This window comes from Chelon labrosus (assembly GCF_963514085.1).
Source record: "Chelon labrosus genome assembly, chromosome: 8".
Classification (NCBI taxonomy): Eukaryota; Metazoa; Chordata; class Actinopteri; order Mugiliformes; family Mugilidae; genus Chelon; species Chelon labrosus.
The window spans coordinates 5,290,046-5,309,453 of record NC_140358.1 but is presented as its reverse complement, the minus strand read 5'-3'; the positions used below and the strand labels follow the sequence as shown (position 1 = coordinate 5,309,453).

At 41.5% G+C, this 19,408-nt stretch overlaps 1 protein-coding gene across 1 annotated transcript in view; it reads left to right on the top strand.

Moving 5' to 3' along the window:
* fgfrl1a (fibroblast growth factor receptor like 1a) overlaps window positions 1-19,408 on the top strand; it is a gene marked incomplete at its 5' end in the record, with an annotated part of 59,048 nt that overhangs the window by 26,306 nt on the left and 13,334 nt on the right. The gene's annotated exons all lie outside the window — the stretch shown is intronic.

The window sequence follows — 19,408 nt, the reverse complement described above, 5'->3', positions numbered from 1 at the left end:
GGACATGGGCCTTCTGAGGGTGTCCTGTGGTGTCTGGTAACAGAATGTTGTTAGTGGGGGCATTTGGGTCCTATGGGTTGAGGGGAGGGGCCTCTGTGGATCATCCCACAGATTCTTGATCAGTTTGGGGTCTAGTGAATTTGGAGGCCAGGTCAACACCTTGTACTGTTCTTCATGTTTTTTGAGTTGTTCCTAAACTGTTTTTGTGTGTGTGTCTGTGTCAGGCTGCATCCTGCTGGGGATGGCTGCTGCCATCAAAGAGTGTCATTGCTATGGGGTGGGGGTGTCTGGTCTGGTCTAGGTGGGTGGTACATGTCTTAGTAATATCCACATGAATGCCAGGTCCAAAAGTTTCCCAGCAGAACATTGAATTGTCACAAGATGGTCAATATTATTTACTTCTCCTGTCAGTGGTTTTAATGTTGTGGCTGATCACTGTATATCGCCAGGTCAGTGTGATGGGGTTCTTAAATTGCAGTCAAACTTGTTTCTTCAGACAATGAAGCGCTGCTGTTGTCTGAGTCTTTATGCCTCTGCATGTGTTTGTGACCACAATTGTTGCTCTGGTGTGTTCCTGTATAATTATAAATGAAGCTTTTGTTAAAGGAGATGCTTGTAATTTTCTCTGGTGATGTTTGTGTGTCAGACATTGTGTCACAGTGGATTAGCACGTCTGTGTACGAGTGCACAATGAGTCTTTAACTCTGTGTATCGTATGTTGATTATTGTGATTGTTTGTGCGTTTGTCTCAGTTTTACAAACTGAGTTGTACTGCAGCGGCCGTCGGTGACCCTGTGGGCTCTGACAACCTTGCTGCTCAAATAGCTGCTTCCCTCAACTTTTATCCATGTAAACAAAATACCTGTGAGAAGGACAGTGTGTCAGTGCACATTTACACATTCGAGCTTCTGTGTTTGTCTACTTGTGTGTCTGAGTCTGTGTGCCGGACGCCCCTCGGTGTATGCGTGCATTATTCCGTGTGTTTGTGCACATGCCGCTTGGTTTGTGTGTGTGAATGTGTATGTGTGTGTGTGTGTGTGTGTGTGTGTGTCAGGTTTCAGTCAGACGAGTGGATGCCAACAGGGAGATTAAGGCTGCACAGCGTTCCAGAGAATCTGACTAAAGCATCGCTCCCTGCCCAGCATCGGCACTTCAAAGATGGGCTTGAGTAAAATGCTCCGATACAGATATAACCAGCCAATAATGACTGTAGATTAATCATGTTTGTCTTTTATATTTTAAATTAAATTCTCTGCACCCAAGTTTAACAAGATTTTTAATATTCAGTGACTTATTAGTAGAGTTATGTTTTAGTTGGTTTTTGTCTTATAGATGCAGCAGTATCCATAAAATCTGCTTATTCCATTGTTGCTCAAACTACATGAAATTAGATAAAATTACTTTGTTTATCCCTTAAATGACCTTTTCTGTCAAGTTTGCAAAGCAGTTATAGTTGCAAGAATACTCTGTTAATCCCAGACAGTACAGTACATAACCTTTTATTCTCCAGAAATCATTATCGGTATGCATTCAAAGCTGCATCGGTCTTGACCTGAACTTCAAAGGCGAGCTGGCATACAGGGGGCAGGAGGGTGGGGGAGGCAACAGCTGCCGCTGAGGTCATCCAGGCAAGCAGCTGCTGCCCCCCTCCACACACACACACACACACACACACTACACTCATTCACTGTCTCTTTCATTCACTTCACATATGCACTCACACACATGCTTACGGGACAATTGATTGGGTAATCCCACATGAACAAATCCTGAATTTGTCAGTTAGTCTCATTCAGCACTGAGAACGTTTGAAATGGAAAGGCCGAAAGTACTTCAAATTAAATAAGTAAAGTTTATCTCTCTCTCTCTACATGTGTATTTGATGTAATTGTAGTTTTATACATTAGCTAAATGCCACTTGTTAGATTAAGTCTTTATTTCCATTACACTCATAAAAGCTCCAAAGCTCTGTATGAGTGATGCACTTGTAAGCACCACAACACCATCTACAGAGACGCTGACATGAGATTGCCTTTTGAAAAGTTCAACTCCGGAGATTTTAAATTGCAAGCATGCAAGCTGACATAAATTCAATTTAGATTTTCCTCCAGAAACTCTTGAATTTAATCAGTTAAAAATACAGACACATAAGCAGATCAAATGCCACGCAAGCTGGAATCCATACAATTGTCATAATTGTAATAATTTGCAGATTACACAAATGGCACCCAGGGATCCTTTGCGGTCCACCTGGTTAACCTTCAAATATGACCCCTCCCTGTAATTCAAGCCAGGAATCACGCCACAGCATCTCCTTGGAGAGGTGGTTAGCATGGAAAGCGGTGTTTTCATAGCTGGAACAATCTGCACTGGCAATGTTCAAAGCACGGGGGGGTGGATGGATGTATGGGTGCTGTTGTCTCTGTCTAAGTTCCTCTTGCGCTGTAGTTTTTCTGTCAAGGGTTCTCGCTGCTGTTTTGCTTCGCTTTTTTGCTTCCCTCTTGTCTCCTTCTCTCCACTTTCATCTCCTCTCCTCTCCTGTGTGGTCCCTGCGGTAATTATTCTATGGCCGCTCCGTTTCACAGTAATGAGCGCACACCTGCGTCTTATTGTCTTTCCCTCTCAATTCCTAACCTAAAGTATCTTTAACACCTCTTTCTTATTAGCTTTCAATCTCGCCCCTCATTCCTGCTTTCTCTCTCGACTGGCTCGTTTCTTTCTGGCCACGTCTTAATTTGTATCAATATTTTCACAGTTTCACATTTTTCCCTAATATAACAGCATTTGGTTGCCTTGAAGCATCCTCTGTGCTCGTGCCTGGTGCTTGGAAGTGATGGAGAGGCGTTTTGTCAAGGAAGGCTTTTGTTGGCGGGGGAAATTAGAAGATCCCTTGAAGTGTTTGTTCTTTTATTGTGTGTGGGTTGGCAAATGTTTGCCTTAGTAAATCCTGTGTGTGTACGTATATGTGCTTGTTTATCTGAGGGCTTGTGTATGTGTGCGTTGGTGTGAGAAGATTTATGGGACCACCAGTGAAGTACTACAAAACTCAGTGTCCTTTAAAAACTGAAAATGCCAGAAGAGCTATCGTTTCTACATTCTCTTCCTCTTCTTGATCTTACTTTCTCTTATTCTTATTCACTCTCTGTCTCTGGTGTACGTCTTTCCAATCGATCGCATGAAGGTTTTTCTCCTCCCAAAAGATCGTGAATGATAGAAAATTTATTGTTCAAACCAGATGTGATGACAATGGGAGCGTGTCTGGAGCGGAGCTGGGAAGTTGTGCGTAACGGGGAAGGAAGTGGTTTGATGCTGTGTGTGTATGGGTGTTTGAACCCCAACGTATGGGTGTGTGCGTGTGTGCGTGCTTGTAATTGCTTTTAGTGCATGTGAATGTAAAAATGTCTGTGTGTGCATGCAGGTCCATTCATAAGTGACTGATGTGATGATTTGTGGTCATTTAAGAGCTCAACCACAGCAGCTGACATCTGGTCATAATTGGAGAACAAAGAGGAAAGAGAGGCAGAGAAAGATATCAAACCTAGACGTACTGTATGTTTGAATGAATGAGCTTGTACGTGATTAATGTCCGTCAAGCGGCACATACGTAATGAAGGCTGAAGCAAGACAAAAAAGGAGGAAACATGACAAATGGAAAAACTTGCGAGATGGTTGTTTTAGGAAAATTATTCTGTTTGTAGTTTTTCTAAATTTTCTGGGGGTTTATGCCAAGATTAGTCAACTAACGGCGCTGGACCCAACTAAAATCAATCATCACTTAATACACGCTGACATCCTGACGTCACATAGCCCTGTTTGTAATGACAATTCAATTTGACGTTGCATGAAGACTAAATTGCTGCTTCGGGCTACTTTTTTTTTAGCCATACAGATCTTTGAAAGCAAACCACACCCCTTCATCCAGGTTTGTTCTTTCTACACTTAACTGCATTGCATGTGCGAGACTGCAGCTGTCTTCTGGCCAGAAGCTAACACATCAGCTCAGGTTGCAGACCAACATCATCTCCCTCTGTCCGTCAGTTCGTCCGTCCCTCGGTTTTTGTGTTCTCCGATTTCTGAGTTTTTAATTGAGGTATCTGGTGCCTCATCTTGAGAGGATGTAGAGGTGGCCAAGGTTTGCAGCCTAATTGCCATGAGTCACACACACACACACACGGCGAAGTGCATGAGTGTGCGTGATTGCACTGAATCTCAAATAACCCAGTGTCTTTCACACACAACCCTCACCCACCTACTTTCAAACATACCATTTCTGCTCGGGTTACACACTGCACTTTCCTTCTAATCGTAGAAAAATGCATGGACTGAACCTGGAGCTGCAGCTCACTCGAGAAACCTCTCAGTTGGGGTTGATTTTAGAGTTTGAGGCCTCACAGGGGTCTTGGTCATGACTTGCTAAACATGAAAAAGATGTGATTTTAAAATGGAGACCAGAAATCATCGAGTGATTTTGGACTCCTCGTCTTGACCCATACAACTACCTTTACAAGCCTGCAGTCAGATTCCACTTGAGGTTTAATTTTCTCTCCTCTGATGTCTCCATTTGTTTCTCTTATGCAAGAAGGCAGATGTTCCCTTTATACTAAGGAATAAAAAGAGATTTTTTTAGCGTATAACCTTCATGACTGTTCAGAATTTGACAAAACAGTCAACAGTTTCAGGAAGCTAAGACGGAGTTGAGAGAGTGTGTGTACATGCGGTCTGTTTTTGCCGTCGGAGTCATTTAATCTGATTCAGATTTGTTCCGTTCTCTTTGGTCCTGCCGTTGTAACAACATGCCGCCCTTACAGCGAGGTAGACAAAGCTGCTTCTCCGGAAATCAGGGTGGCACTCCTGAGAACGGAGATGTAAACATACTGGCGTGTATATGTGTGTGGCGGCGCACATGTGAAGGAGCACGGGGGGGATTGTGAAGTTACAGATGGGGTAGAAAGAATGGAGTCAAGTTTCAAAAGCTGTTCTCCACCTTGTTGTTGTACAGTGTAGATAATCAAATAGATGCACATGAAGATATTTACTGTATCTTTATGGAGATACGTGTCAACAAGATGGAACTGGAAAATATCTGTCCCTTAACTCCCATGCCCACCTCACTGACAGATGTGAACAAAATATAGATGCACTTACATCGGCACAATCACACTCATCAGGGGCCCTGGCTTCCATTTCATGGCTGTCTGTCCCACATCCTCTTGTTCCACCTCGTTTCACTTCCAGCAAAGAGACGGAAAGAAGATGGACAGGACGGAGAGACAGCCAAAAAAAAAAAGGAACAAAGCTCCTGTTTTTTCCTGGCTTCGGCTTAAAGACATCAACAAGTCTGGAGGAGAAAAAAAAGGAGACAAAGAAAAGTATTTTTTTAATCCATGTCCTAACAGGTTGAGATGTCATCCAAAGTACTGTCGGGATGAGGAGACTTATATCTAGTGTAGCTATAGAAACTGAATTAAAACAACAAAAACACTATCTTTTACCTGACACTGGGGTGGTCTGTGGAAAATGTAATGCAATAGCACCACAACCAAAATGATAAGGACATCACCCTGTTTTTGTCTAGAAGGGATATGCATTTATTGTCTCAACTAAACTACATCTCACTTATTACACACTCGCCCCTTCTCGGCTTTGTCCCTTTTTGTTCTTTTCACCTGAACTTGCCTTCTTCTCTTTTTCTCCTTCAACCCTCTCATCGTTGTATTGCTTCTGCGTTGCCGGTCAGAAGGAGACTTCTCTTGTCTTAAGCGTCTTTAACCCTCTCGTTCTTCCCCCTCCTGTTTGCCTTCATGCACCATTTACATCTGTGTATGTGCATGCGTATGTGTGTGAGCGAGTATGGCTTATTTTCTACTGATTGCATGCCAAGTCAAACTCTCATAGACCCCTAATGGGCCTTAAATACCCTCTGCTAGCTTTGACTTCAATTCTCCGTACTGGGTGCCATCTGTCAGTCAACGAGACTTTTTCCCGAGGCCCAAGTAGTGACTCATTTTGAAGAGGAAATCCACCCCAAAACAGAAGTGAGGCATGCGTTTTGTACGATTACTGAGAGTTTAATTGGTATTGACTCTCATTGAAGCTTGAAATCTCTTGAATCACATTCCTACTATGAAATCCTCCCACTCCTTTCACTGCCGCGTGTCAGAATCAGGCATGATGACCAAGAGGGAAAACTGACATCTGCTTTTAATTTGTCCCACTAAGATTGTTTAATATTAACAACATTTTTAAAAGGATCATTAGTTAAAAAAATACAAATACAATCCTGTATAGTGAAATGTCACCTAAAAGCACTTAAGTGTAATTTGCAAAATGTATTGTATGTTGAAGTATCAGTAAAATGCTCCCAGCTGCAGCTGTTTACCCATAGAGTAAAGGTACTATTCTACAGTATTCCCATATGAATTTCATCGCTTGCTACTACACAGACTCTATGTCTTTTCCATCCTTTCTAAATTCTTTTTCAGGGTGGACTATGCCTTTAACTTCATTTTCCTGCTGTTCACAAAAATCCTACAGAAAACGTGTTTTCACTTTGGGTTTTCAAAGCAACTTTCCCACAGCTAAAATGAGGTGTAACTTTACTTCTCTGTGTGTTTTGGCATAGCTGCATCCTTTGAGTGTACAATAAGTAAAAAAAATTACAGGTGCCCTATTACTCATATCACGAAGTGCACTGGGTCCTTGATTGTGTGTGTGAGTAAAACTATGTGAAACTGAATATTAGAGGATGTGGCGCCGCTTTAAAGTATCCCAGTTTGTTTAACGCAATTAAGGCCAACCTCCTCAGTGTTAGTCCAAGAGTAACAAAAGAAGGGAGAAGAGGGGAGGCAGAAGCTGGAGGAGAAAATAACAGAGAGGATTCTTGGTGATAATGAATGAAAGTGTGCTGGCAAGAGTTAGTACGAGAAGTAGGACAATTGACAATTCCTGACTGCTACATTGATTATGGTGTGACAAAAGGACAAAATAAAGACATGCAGGGAAAATCTGTCTTTGTTCAAAGATTGTCCTTGGCCGTTAGTAGCTCTGCATATCAAAACCTCTCAAGTACTAAAAATTTTACGTTTCTATGTCTAATTCATTATGTTGTTTACTTATCATTTGATCTAGTCATCAGAGGCCACGGTCACTTTTAGCAACCTGAAAACAAAAGAAAAATAGCTGTTTAATATTAAGAAAAAATCAAAATGCATTCTTATCAAACAACTAATTAATTTCAGGAGAAACTGAGTCTCTGAGTTGGTAATCAAGGTAATCAAGCAGGGAGCGCTCTGAAACATGTGAAAGACATTGACAAATCCTCTCAAGGAGACACTCACTGTTACTTGAGTGGACGCTTATGGGTGATGTGTCCTGCACCCCCTCCTCACTTAAAAACCACCCACCAGCACTCCAAAACCCACATCTGAAAAGAAACAAGGTGCTTCAGCACCCCTCTCAGCATAGCTCCCGGTCCCTTCGCATGCAGCAACAACAACTCCACATTTTCAAGGCGGCGGGGTTAACTTCTCCAAAACTTGATTGATGCAAATATTCACTTTCTCACACGCACTGCAAAATTAACTGGAAGGAGGAAGAAGTGGAGAGGGGAGGAAAGGGGCGAACAGGCAAGAAGAAGAGTATAAGAGGGATTAAGAAACAAGAGGAAAAGGCAAGGAGCACGGCAGATAATAAATACCCAATATTGATATTTGAAGGCTGTCTGAAACCTAATTATAAAATAAGTACGGATATTACTGTAGATGCTCCAGTTTTTGGCAAGATAGATAATAAAGCTGCAATATACAGTATGCACTAAAAGAACAAGAAATATTAGATCAAAGGAAAGACAGAAGATAGGAAGGAAAGAAAGAAAGTGTAAGGGTGAGTGTGGGTATTCGTGCCTGATCAGAGGCGTTAGCAGGGGTGCTGTGTACTTCTGAATAGACAGCTTAGTGGCCATTATACGGTCTAGAGGATTAGTCCTGTTCACTATTGTTACCCTCAGGAGGTAGCAGCACGCACACACACACACACACACACACACACACACACACACACACAGATACATGCATACATTTTATTTTATTCTACCCATTTTTCAATTTTTTTATTTTTTTTATTGATTTAATGTCATTTGTCATATACTGGAGGTTGACTCAAATGGATGCACCAATAAATTAAACAACAAAAACACACTCAAAGATGCAATACCTCTAACCCCACCCCCCACCTTGTAACTCCATAATAGGCCAGTCTATTGACAGACCTGCTGAGTCGTTTCTCATTAGGGCTGGGGATTGTCGCTGGCCCTGCAGGCTCCATTGTCCCAATCAGAGCGAGTTATTAGGCCTTCTCTCCATAACAACCCCCCTGCTGAATAGACCTGAGAGGAGTGGAGAGCCCACGAAGGGCAGAACAGGGTCTGGCAATTAGCAAAGATATGTTTGAAGAGAAGAGGGAGGGGAAAGAATGAAAGTATCAGGGAGAAAGCAGGAGCAGACCTGCGCTACAAAAAGCTTCCTTTTGAAGTTTTAGAAACTTTTGTCTGCTTTCTGCTGCTTTGCTCTTGTGCCGTCATCAAAGCCAGACTGGTTCTTCAGCACACAACCCCCCCCCCAACCCTCCTTTCTTTTCTCCTCTGTACTTCTCTCGTTTGTTACTCTTCTGCCCGAGAATGCATTTGTGTCGGCGCTGAAAAGGCCTGTATCTTCTGCAGCTGCTTTGATGTCTTAATGACAACGTGAAGAGCGAATTATGCTCAGAGATTCCTCCCTTCATTCTCCCATTGTCGCTCCTCAGATTCCTGCAGTTACATCTGCCGTTTTCAATCTCATCTCACTGACAGCAAGCACGCAGGATGCAACGGGGAAAAAAATAAACTTTTAAAGGGATGATAAAAGCGGGCAAAAAAGCAGACATGGAAAAACTTGTTCTGCTTATCGACGGTTTATCACCATTTCAGCTATGTATCCAAAAGCCAGTGTTTTATCTGGATTTGATAAAACCCTATTCAGAGTTTTCTTGTTATGCGGCTTTAGAAGGTAGGTAGACTAAACAACTTTTAAAGCTGCCACCGTGCTAAATCTCAGCTCCAGGAAGTTTGATAAAAAGCTTTTATCGCTTGTATTTTTTTGACATTTAACATATCTGAGGTTAAATAAGCAAGCAAAAGAAATGATTAGAGAAGATGGCTGCAGATGGAAATATATTAAATTATATGTAATTTGAAACAGACAATGTCACTGTTAAAGTAGAAATGAGCTCCAGCAGAGCTGAGCCATCAGGTGCGTGTGTCTGCATGTACTCGCTTGCATGATGTTGCGGCATTCCACCGCGTTATGTTTCACATAAATGCATGCACAATATGTTTTCTCTGTGTTCTCTGGATGGGGTGTGTGTGCAGTTTTTCCCCGCAGTTCTTAGGCAAACACAGCAATGGTTCTGCGGCGCCTCTGCTATCAGCCTGTAGTTTGATCAGTGTGACAGCATACTGCAAACTGATACGCTCCCAAAAAAATGCACTGTGTGGTGACGGCCACAATCTCTTTTCTGCAGACCTTTGGCGCTATTTTGCATTTGTAAGTGTGTGAGATATTAATAGATTTGTCTAATGCGTACAACAGGAAAAACACATGCAATTATCTGCTCTAGTGTTCCCTGGGACAACTCAATAACATAGGTGAGCAAGCAGCAAGAGATCATCCCACTGGGTGCATATAAAAAGTTGCGTTATTATTAATCCGCAAACAGCGCTGAGTTACACAAACGAGCGTTGAACAAAGCAGTCATTTGGCGTGAGTCATGTTGAAACTCAGCCCAGCGGCGCATCATGATGAGCGGGTTAGTTTTACATTGTTGTAAATAGTTGTTCATCAAAGACGGCCTGTCAGCATGTAGCCTCGCAGCCGAGCGTGCCAGCATCTTTGAAGTTCGCCAAGACAACTGCATTTTCTCAGCGCACACACACAACTAGACAGGTACACAAAGCCACACAGAAGCCGCACTTAACGAGCCCACATGCAGATCTATGCAGAAACAGTCATACATGCAAGTATGCGCTACGCAAACCGTCTCGTTCACATGCTCATGACACACTCACTCGTTCAGTATTTGCCTTGGAGTGTTGCAGGTTTTAAGGCCTCTCAGTGGAGTTTAGCACTCAGCACTGACCATAGCAGCAGTTGAACAGGCTGCACGTTAGAAACAAATAATTCTTAGTGTTAATCATATGACAAGACCACCATTTATTGCCAGACATTTATTGCAGCATTGCATGTCAGTAGGTGTCAAATAAGCGGTCAGATATAGAAAAACTAAGGTTACTTTTTTGTGTTAGATTTAAGAGGAAGCTACAACGGTCTCCACAACTGCCGTGATATCGCCTGTGGGCCGTTGCGTAAATGAATCAGGCGACGTAAGATGAGAAAGAGGTTAAATAGGTACATAACTAGCACTAATGAGTCGATATTTAACTGGAGTATAATTTGATACAGGGAAGAGCAGGGTGGGCGAGCGAGAGAATGACTGAGAGTTCAAAGTGCTGAACCGAGGCCGGTGGTGTGTGTTTCAAAGGCGGCGCGTGGCCATGGATGTGAGAGATTTGTTAATTCAGCAAGCAAAGCACTGCCTTGATGTTTACTAGAGTTACACAGGCAGCAGCTGGACGCACACACACTAGCACAAACGCAGTACACGTACAAATGCACATAGACACGCGTTCTAATTGAGGCAGACACACACATAAATGTAGGCAGATGCTCTAATTCACCATGTACATGTACACATTGTGTACACATGTAGATGCATGCTCTGAAAGCCACACATCCACTGACACATATTTTATGTAGACAGGCGTGCGACAGACAGAACAGGTTGTAAATATGTGCTAATGCATATTTTTAGCTTTATTCTCTTGCAGCTTTAACACTAATACATAGGGGTCTTACATTACTACATTTTTTCAGCATCCATCGACCTGTATGAATTACTTAAATGTTTCTGCCCCCTGCTGAACAGCAAGCTGTCACAGGGCAGAGAAGAAATACTTTACCAGTGGGTACAGCGTCTATTTTTGGGAGATGACAGTGTTTTTTATGAGCCAGGATGATTTGAGGTTGGAGCAAATTACTAAATATATCCTGACTTGGTGCAACTTCAACAGCTTCTGCATCCTATCAGATCATATCTCAGTACCTATTCAATATACTGGTCTGCAGTACACTCTGGTTCCTAAACATTTTGGTTTGTAATCTCTGAAAACAAAGCAACAACTACCTCTAACCTTTTGTAGCAAGTATACAGTAAATCAGTACTGATTAGTTTAGTTTTATGAGAACCGTTGGTGAAATCGGCGGCCACAATAATAAAGAAGCCCCAGATACCAGGTGTGTGTAAGGCACACCTGGTAGATGGGTGCAGAGACTGAAGTCAAGATAAAGAAGGTTTTTAAACACTCTTCCTGATGATAAAGATGGACCATTTAGTACTACTACCTTCTTTAGCTTTGTTTTAAGCTGAAATCCTCTTTTAAAATGGTTTCTTTTTGGGTCATTAAGGGATTTGCTCTTTCTTTTGGTCTCACAAGACAAAGTGAGGCACCTCTTAGACGTGTGTCGCTAAATGTTAAATGTAACTCGCATGACCTGTCGTACGTATGGAGTGTGCTGCGCTCTGTTTCCACTTCTGTGATCTCAGAGCCCTCCCTGTGAGCAGCGGACATGAAGTAATTCAGTAATTCCACTGAATCATTTCTGACCTTGCATGGATCGCCTCCCTCACAGCCGAGGCTTTAGGCTGCAGCTGTATGTTTGCCAGATTCCTGCGCGGCCTCCATATCGTCTCCATTTTAGGCTAATCTGAGCCTGTGTTCAATGCTTGACCCTGCTGCTCCATCAGTGAAGTGTGAACAGTGATGTAAAGCAGCCACGTGAATAAGCACACACACTGCATGCAAAGATTTACACAGCGTCTGAGTCACACACACGTGTAGATGTAAAAACAAAGACGACTTTTATACAGAGGTTTCAACTTAATGAACTTAACCAGATGCTTTTGTTTCACAAACACATGCAAAAAAGTGAAAACCTGATCCCTAACTGTATGTTTTCAGAACTCATAAACGTCATTGCTATGTGATGTTTATGAGTGAGTGTGGAACCACTTGTGCCTCGTGCCTGTATGTTATTTCATCGCAGTGTTGATATTTTACTCTCTGACACAGTCCATGTTCAGCGTTGGAAGAGCCCAAGTTGCCTCATGTGTTCCCTCACTCTTGGTTTTCTGTGCATTTTTTTTTCTATGTCATAACCAAACGCAGGCTTCGGTGTTAACCTAAACCTGACTGCCAAGGCTACATGGCCCATGCCCAGCCTCAGCATCTGAAAATAAACCAGAGCTGAATCTTCGAGGGATTCTTCTGGGAAATGGATCTGGACTTATTAACGCCTCATAAAAACGTGGCATGTTAATCACATATTGTGTATTTGGATAATATCAGATGGAGATTGACTGAGGCAGAATTGGTGCTTTGTCAGCTGGAAGCGACGTACTTGAACTTGCAAAAAGTGACTGACTGGAAAACTTCAGAGTCAGAGTCAGTATATACTGTAATGTGATTCTTTATTAATTCTCAATGGAAAAATCTCATTTATTTTCCCTCCATCCAGCAATGAGGGATAAAGGTAGGACAGCAGATAGCTTAGTTTTTTAGCCATCCTCTATCCCACATTAAAAAGTTGTAATGAATTATAGAAAAAAGGTCAAAATTATTGCTATCTGAATCATTTCTGCTTCCACTATTATGTACATTAAAAAATGTATAGCACGCTCATTACTAATCTGACCAAGCTGAGGTACCATGAAAAATAATAAAACCCAAACTCAATAACAGTAAGTAACAGTTTCCATATGTATGAGTAAAAAACCTAAGAATTTCGTATTGACATATTCATCTTAGAGGCACAATTTGTTTTATTTTTACAATAATGCAGCCCTTTGTAGAATGCATGATCAATAATATGTATTTAAGAGGTTTGAATTTTAGTGGTGAAATACTGTGAATACTATGCTGGAACTGAACTGGGTGACATGAACGTGATATCAGACTCATGAGACTCATGAGTTTAGTCTGATTATCAGGTGAGGCTGTAATCTCCCTATCCTGAGTATTTTTTATGCATTGTGGTATAAGAGATTTAAGGTTACTTTCCATTTTTTTTTTCTTCTGACACATTAAGGATTGGAGCACCAACTGAAAGGTTAGAAACTTAATAAGAATTCACTTAGAAAACAACATTGTTGGAGTGAGCGCAGAGAGAACAATTCAATAAATGCAGCCATTCAGGATATCTATAAAAGTTTTAGTCTGTTGGGTGGCAGGTTTTTACTTTCTTGAACAGAATTTTATTGCGAAGTGGTTTTAGCCAAATCCCTGCTCTCTGGCTTAAATTAGTTACCTAGAAGCATCGGTTTATTGAGACATTTTTTGAGAGGAACTTGGAACTCTGGAGGCTTTTCTGTTCTCTTTCTATTATTAAACACTCATTCTACTGCGCGACTTTCATCAAAAGCCAGTTTTACAGTTACACTGTCGAGGTGTGAAACACAAGAACCACATATGTTTTGCACTGTGATCATACTAAAATGAACTGCTTTTGGGATAAAATGAACTACATGAACTGACAAGGACATCGTGTGCATGTAATTTGTGGTTTCCTAATCGAACACAGAAGTGGTTGGCTGCTGCCCTTATGATAAAACACAGAGACATCCTAAGTTATACAAACAGGACATGGACAAATTACAATGTTCAACAAAGGTATGAATTAGACAGAGACATTTTACCTGCTTGAGTTGATTAGATGCATGATTTGGTGGATTTTAAAGTGACAGTACGAAGCTTTGAGTACTTTGTGGGAGCAAACTAATGGGAAGACGATGAAATATTTTCAAGAAGAAAGTAAAACGGTTTCATTTCTGGTGAGCAGTACATATATTCCATGGATTCCTGATTAAGAAGTTGGTCCAATCTCTGTCAAATTGGCAGAGAGAGGCAGAGAGTTTTCTTGCATGTTTAGACTTAAACTATCTTCCGGTGTGTTCCCGGTTTTATTAAGTGACTGACAGCTGGACATACAGACTCAGACACACTGCTGCCTGGTTGTGAGACTCCGTTAAAGCCCAAGTGAATGAAACCCACCTGACATAGGCCAGACACTCACATACACAGTGGAAAACAACCCCTATGCCTCCTCAGAGTATGACGCTACAGAATTTTTTTTCAGTGAATGTGTGTGTGGAAACAGCAGGTTGGTTTTATTCATGACCATACAGTCACCCTCCTCCCTCATGCATTCACTAATACTTCACACACACACACGCACACAAACGCATACACCCACACAGGTGGCTGTCATTAGTGTGTAGAGCCCATTCATGGCACAAGATCAAACTGTGGGCCGGCCGGCTTCAGGAAACACACAGATCTGCTCAGATTTAGACACACACACTTGTACACACGTTCAAATACGCATGCGCCTTTACTCTTTATTTCCCTTTCTCTGTTTCCGGCCTGATGCTGCTGTACAAAAGGTTTCCCTATAAACTGTTTTTGTTTAGTCTGCAAGTGAAACAGAGCTCTGTTTGACTTGTTGCTGGAACTTACACACTTGCACACTCAGTGTTTACTTGTGCAGAGAGAGAATGCAGACAGAGAAGGTGGAGAGCTGGGGATTATGCGTTGAGATACGGCTGAAAAGTTCAGCATCTCCGATCAGCCTTAAGTATACACACAGTTGGTTTTTGCTGCAGCGGTAAGCAGAACTTCTACAGCCGGACCAGCTGGGCACAAGGTTATAAAAGCAGGAATAATGCTGCTGGAGGAAAAACTATGCTATGTGTGGTCAGCTTTCCTTATTGATGACCAGACGGGTTTCTCAGTATATCCCTCCTAACCTTTCCAACTTTGTTAAAGATTCAGACAAGACTGGACCATGATTAAAAAACGAAAAAGTAGTCCTCACATTGTTTAATTTGATGGTTTTTATTGTAGCCTCCAGAAGACCTTGATGGTCCAACACTTGGCAGACTCTTGTTCATCATTTGTTGCTTTTTGACCTGTATGTACCCTGGATTTGATTCATTGATTCATTTTGTGTAACCGCTTGTCCCCTGGAGGGTCACGGTGGTTACAGAAGATTAATGATTCATGTGTCACTGAAAGTCCAGTATCAACATGTTGCATTTGGTAAATGGATGCATGGATGGATTGGTACCTCTGTATCGGTTCTTTTCAGTTCCCACACACTTTGCATTACATGACATTTGTCTTTTTTTGTGTGTTTACCTCTTTATCCAGTTGTATAACAAATGTTCCACTAAAAAGTAAAAGACATGATGTGATTTGTTTTTTAAATGAAAAGTAGTTGCTGTTAGATTACATCCATCTTTAACAAACATACACTGTACTCAAATCTACTCCTTAAGAATTGTAAGTTATCAAGATTTTAAGAATATATAGAAAACAAAAATGTACAGCCTGAGCCTCCTTAAACTTGCCTTCCCTCCAAAACTCTTGCCAGCAAGGAATGCTGGGCAATCAACCACATATCCAGATCACTATATGAAACTGCTGCCCGTGTGTGTGTGTGATGTGTTCACACACCTAGGTTTGCACCAAATAAGTCAGAAAGCTGGAAGCAATTCACAGCCCAACGTTGACGTGTGTTCCTCATATTTCAGAGAGCTCAAGCCCAGAATTGCACATCGTGTAATCACATTTGTAAATAGCATCGTAAAGTTGCACTCGTAAAAAGCTTGTTGTTGGCTTGGCGCGGTCCAGAAGGGGGCCGAGGGAAAGCGGGTGAGAGCGGGTACTTGGAAGAGAAAACGCTGTCAGGTGTTGGTGTGTGTCTGCGTGAGTATGATGATGAGGTGTAATGAAATCAAACGTTCCAGAAACGTTTTAAGAGTGAAAGATGTTTATCTGGCGAGGATTTTTAACCAAGAAATTGGTTCTGTGTGTGATTCAGTGATTTAATGAATGGAAAACATCATCGCCTCGGGCACACGTCTCCAGTGTGATCACTGGCCCCTAAATACTCTGAGCTTACACCTATACGGGCAGTTAATCTGTCAGGTTAGCCTGTGTTGTCGCTCTTAGAGACCAGCCGTTAACTGCTGCATATGACTGTCTGTTCTGCGGTTACAGTTAATAAATCTCTCTCTGCACTGTTGCCTTTTTCTCCCCAACTGTCTTTTTCATCTCACTCCTGCTGCCTCTTGACCTCTTCTAAAAGTCAGTCAGATCCCGTCTTGTTCGCTGTCTTTCTTTGTCGCAGCCCCGTTCAGTGTTTCTCTCTCTCATGCTGTTAATGGAGGACTATGTAGCAGCACAGGATATAATGATTTCCATAAGGCTACACAGACTCTGTACAGGCAAACGTGTAAATCACAGTGACGCACATATGTGTGTGTGTAGGAACCATGTGTGCACATAGACACATGTGTGCACTAACACACTACCTACTGTTTTCTCTTTTTTTGTGTAAGGCGCATGTCGGAACAAAATAAGATGACATTTACTTTCAAAATTGCAATAATTTTAAATGATTAAATGATTGTTTTGATAAATCATGAATAAGGAAGAAAAAAATCAGATAAAATCTTTTTCTTTAACTTAAACAAGAACATAACAGCAAATCAAGTTTCAACTTAGCAGAGGGTTTTGTCAGTTTACTTGGCCCAAATCCTTGTGGATCTTGTTTGATTCAGTTCTAAAAAAAACATAATCATCAAGCTCAATATTTGACCGTAAAAATAAGATTAAAAAACAAAAAGGTTGTGTTGGTTAGCGCTGATGCCTCACAGCAAGAAGGTTCCGAGTTCGAATCCAGGCCAACTGGGCCTTTCTGTGTGGAGTTTGGATGTTCTCTGTACTCCAGCTTCCTCCCACTGTCTCATTAGGTTAACTGGTGATTCTAAATTGGCCGTAAGTGTGAGTGTGAATGGTTGTCTGTATCTCTGTGTTAGCCCTGTGATAGACTGGAGACCTGTCCAGGGTGTACCCCACCTCTCGCCCCATGACAGCTGGGATAGACTCCACCCCCCCACAACCCTTCACAGGATAAATGGTTACAGAAGATGAATGAATGAAAAACAAAAAGCCCATATTTATGGTTGGCCTTCAGATCTGCGCTGTAGCCTACACTGCATGGTGTTCATCTTCCCAGAAATGTCACTACATCTTGTGGCAACACTGCATCAGCTGTGATTGCTCCAAAATATAATTCCTCGTTCATGTCTCTCAGTGCCTGCACAAGCGCAGAAAGTTGTCCTACTTCTACTACGTCCTACACACCACCTACTCAGACATCTTCAGTCAGTTGTGCTTTGCGGTGATTTCAATAAAAGTAACTGTTGTTCAACATTTATTTAGTTCAACTCCAACATGAGATGCTCAGTTCCAGTTCCCTTTGTTTGAAGTGCACAGAGAAACTCAACACAGCTGACTAGCGTTGTAGCTTCTTCATTAAAGAACAATGCTGACACACCAGCACACTAGTATAAATGCTTCAGAGTCTGCTCAGTTTTCTAGAAGATCCATCAGATCAATAACAACAGAACAGCATCACATCTACCAGCTATACTGTACTACATCTACTGAAGAGGACTGTTTGACATGGATGGATGTCAAATTTCAGAAAAAAAATAGGTTTGTTTTATCAAAATATTAGCCGTATTATTATTTTTATTACATTTTATAATAACCCTGTGTCACTATTTTGTTGAATTAGGGAAAAACAAGATTGATATCCATATCTGTGGTCAGTGGTTTGGCTGTCCCTGAGTTTACTACATGTACTGTCCATAGAGGGTGACATGAGCTGTTAACTGCATATGAAACACAACCCATACTGCGGACAGAAAGTTTCAGCACACCATCTACAGTATTAAATTTTGAGCTACAGTGTGTAAAGCTAACCATTCATTACAGTGACGCAGCATGTAATGTTGCAACAAGTTGCAACAGAATCTGTATAAATATTCCTAAAATTAGTGTCGCTGGAGAGAAAACTATGTTTGGATCGTGGGGTCAAAATCCAGGTCGACTGTAGTGTAAAAGTTTGTGAAAGTAAGGCAGACAAACATAACGAAACAGAGGGAGAGTTCAGACGTCTCTCGATTTACCATATTTCCAAAATATGTAATCTCTTGTGTTCTTCCATCACCCACAATAATAGGCTCGTAACACAAGAAAGAACCACACAACATGTGGTTTTATTGTTTTCATGGTATCACTGAAGTGATGGAGTTATAATGACAGTGTGTGTTATTGTAGGGGGTCAGTGCACTGACAGGCCAACCGGCCGCTCTAAGACGTATGGTGTTTATTCTGGTGGTCGTTACAGTACACGGTTTTAGGAGGACAGATCACAGCGCAACTGTATGGAGGTAAAAGTTCACGTGTGGGACACCCAAATGCATGAATTTATAGTTTTACAATTTTACTAATCTTCTGCTAACCTACTGTGGCAATGCAAGAGTCATTTGTTAAACAGATTCAGAGAACATTCAAGTCCAGATAATAAATTTAATAACCACTGTTAGATAAGGACAGCTATTGCTTTTTCCGAAAACATTAGAACGTATTCCTTAAAACTTGCTTGAATCTACTCCTATGACTGCGATGAAGAAACATTTTTGTTATAGAAGCTGGTCAGTCAGTCAGTTCATAACAACTGAAAACTGATTTTACAGCAGTACAGACAGGTGGAAAACCAAAGGAATAAAACCATAAACTCTTACCAAGAAAGTTCCTTCTTTATAACCAACACGACAAAACTGTTTTTAATCAGATGTCTAAAATACAGTGATAAACTACGTCTTCTTACATCTCTGTCATTTTGCTCAGACTCCAACCAACCTCAAATGATGTTCTGTCGTCAAGAACGAATGTTTGTTGTCTAATAATCTGCCTAAATATGCTTCTTCCATGAGATTTATTGAGTTAAAATACGTACCAAAAAGCAATGATTGGTGATTTCTGATCATTTACAAAGCACACAGTGTGGCTTAACTTCAGTTTTGGTCTAAAGTGCTACCCACTACAACATTCAATGAATGCTTTAGCAAAAATAAACCCTCCTGAGATGCAGCTTTAACTGAACAATGCCTCATCTTTCAGCTTTATTTAATACGTGTACCTTGTGGTATACCCTGTCTGAATTATGAAGTAAATCATCTGTATGTGAAGCAAGCTGTGGCTGTGTAAAGCCTGAAACTGTGACCATGGTCAATTTTAGAGGTTTTACAGTGGTTTGCAGGGTTTGTCAGATACACAGACTTACATCAGGACTGCTGGTTTTGGCCCTGATGCTGCAGCAAGCGGCGGTCAGTGGAAGCTGACACA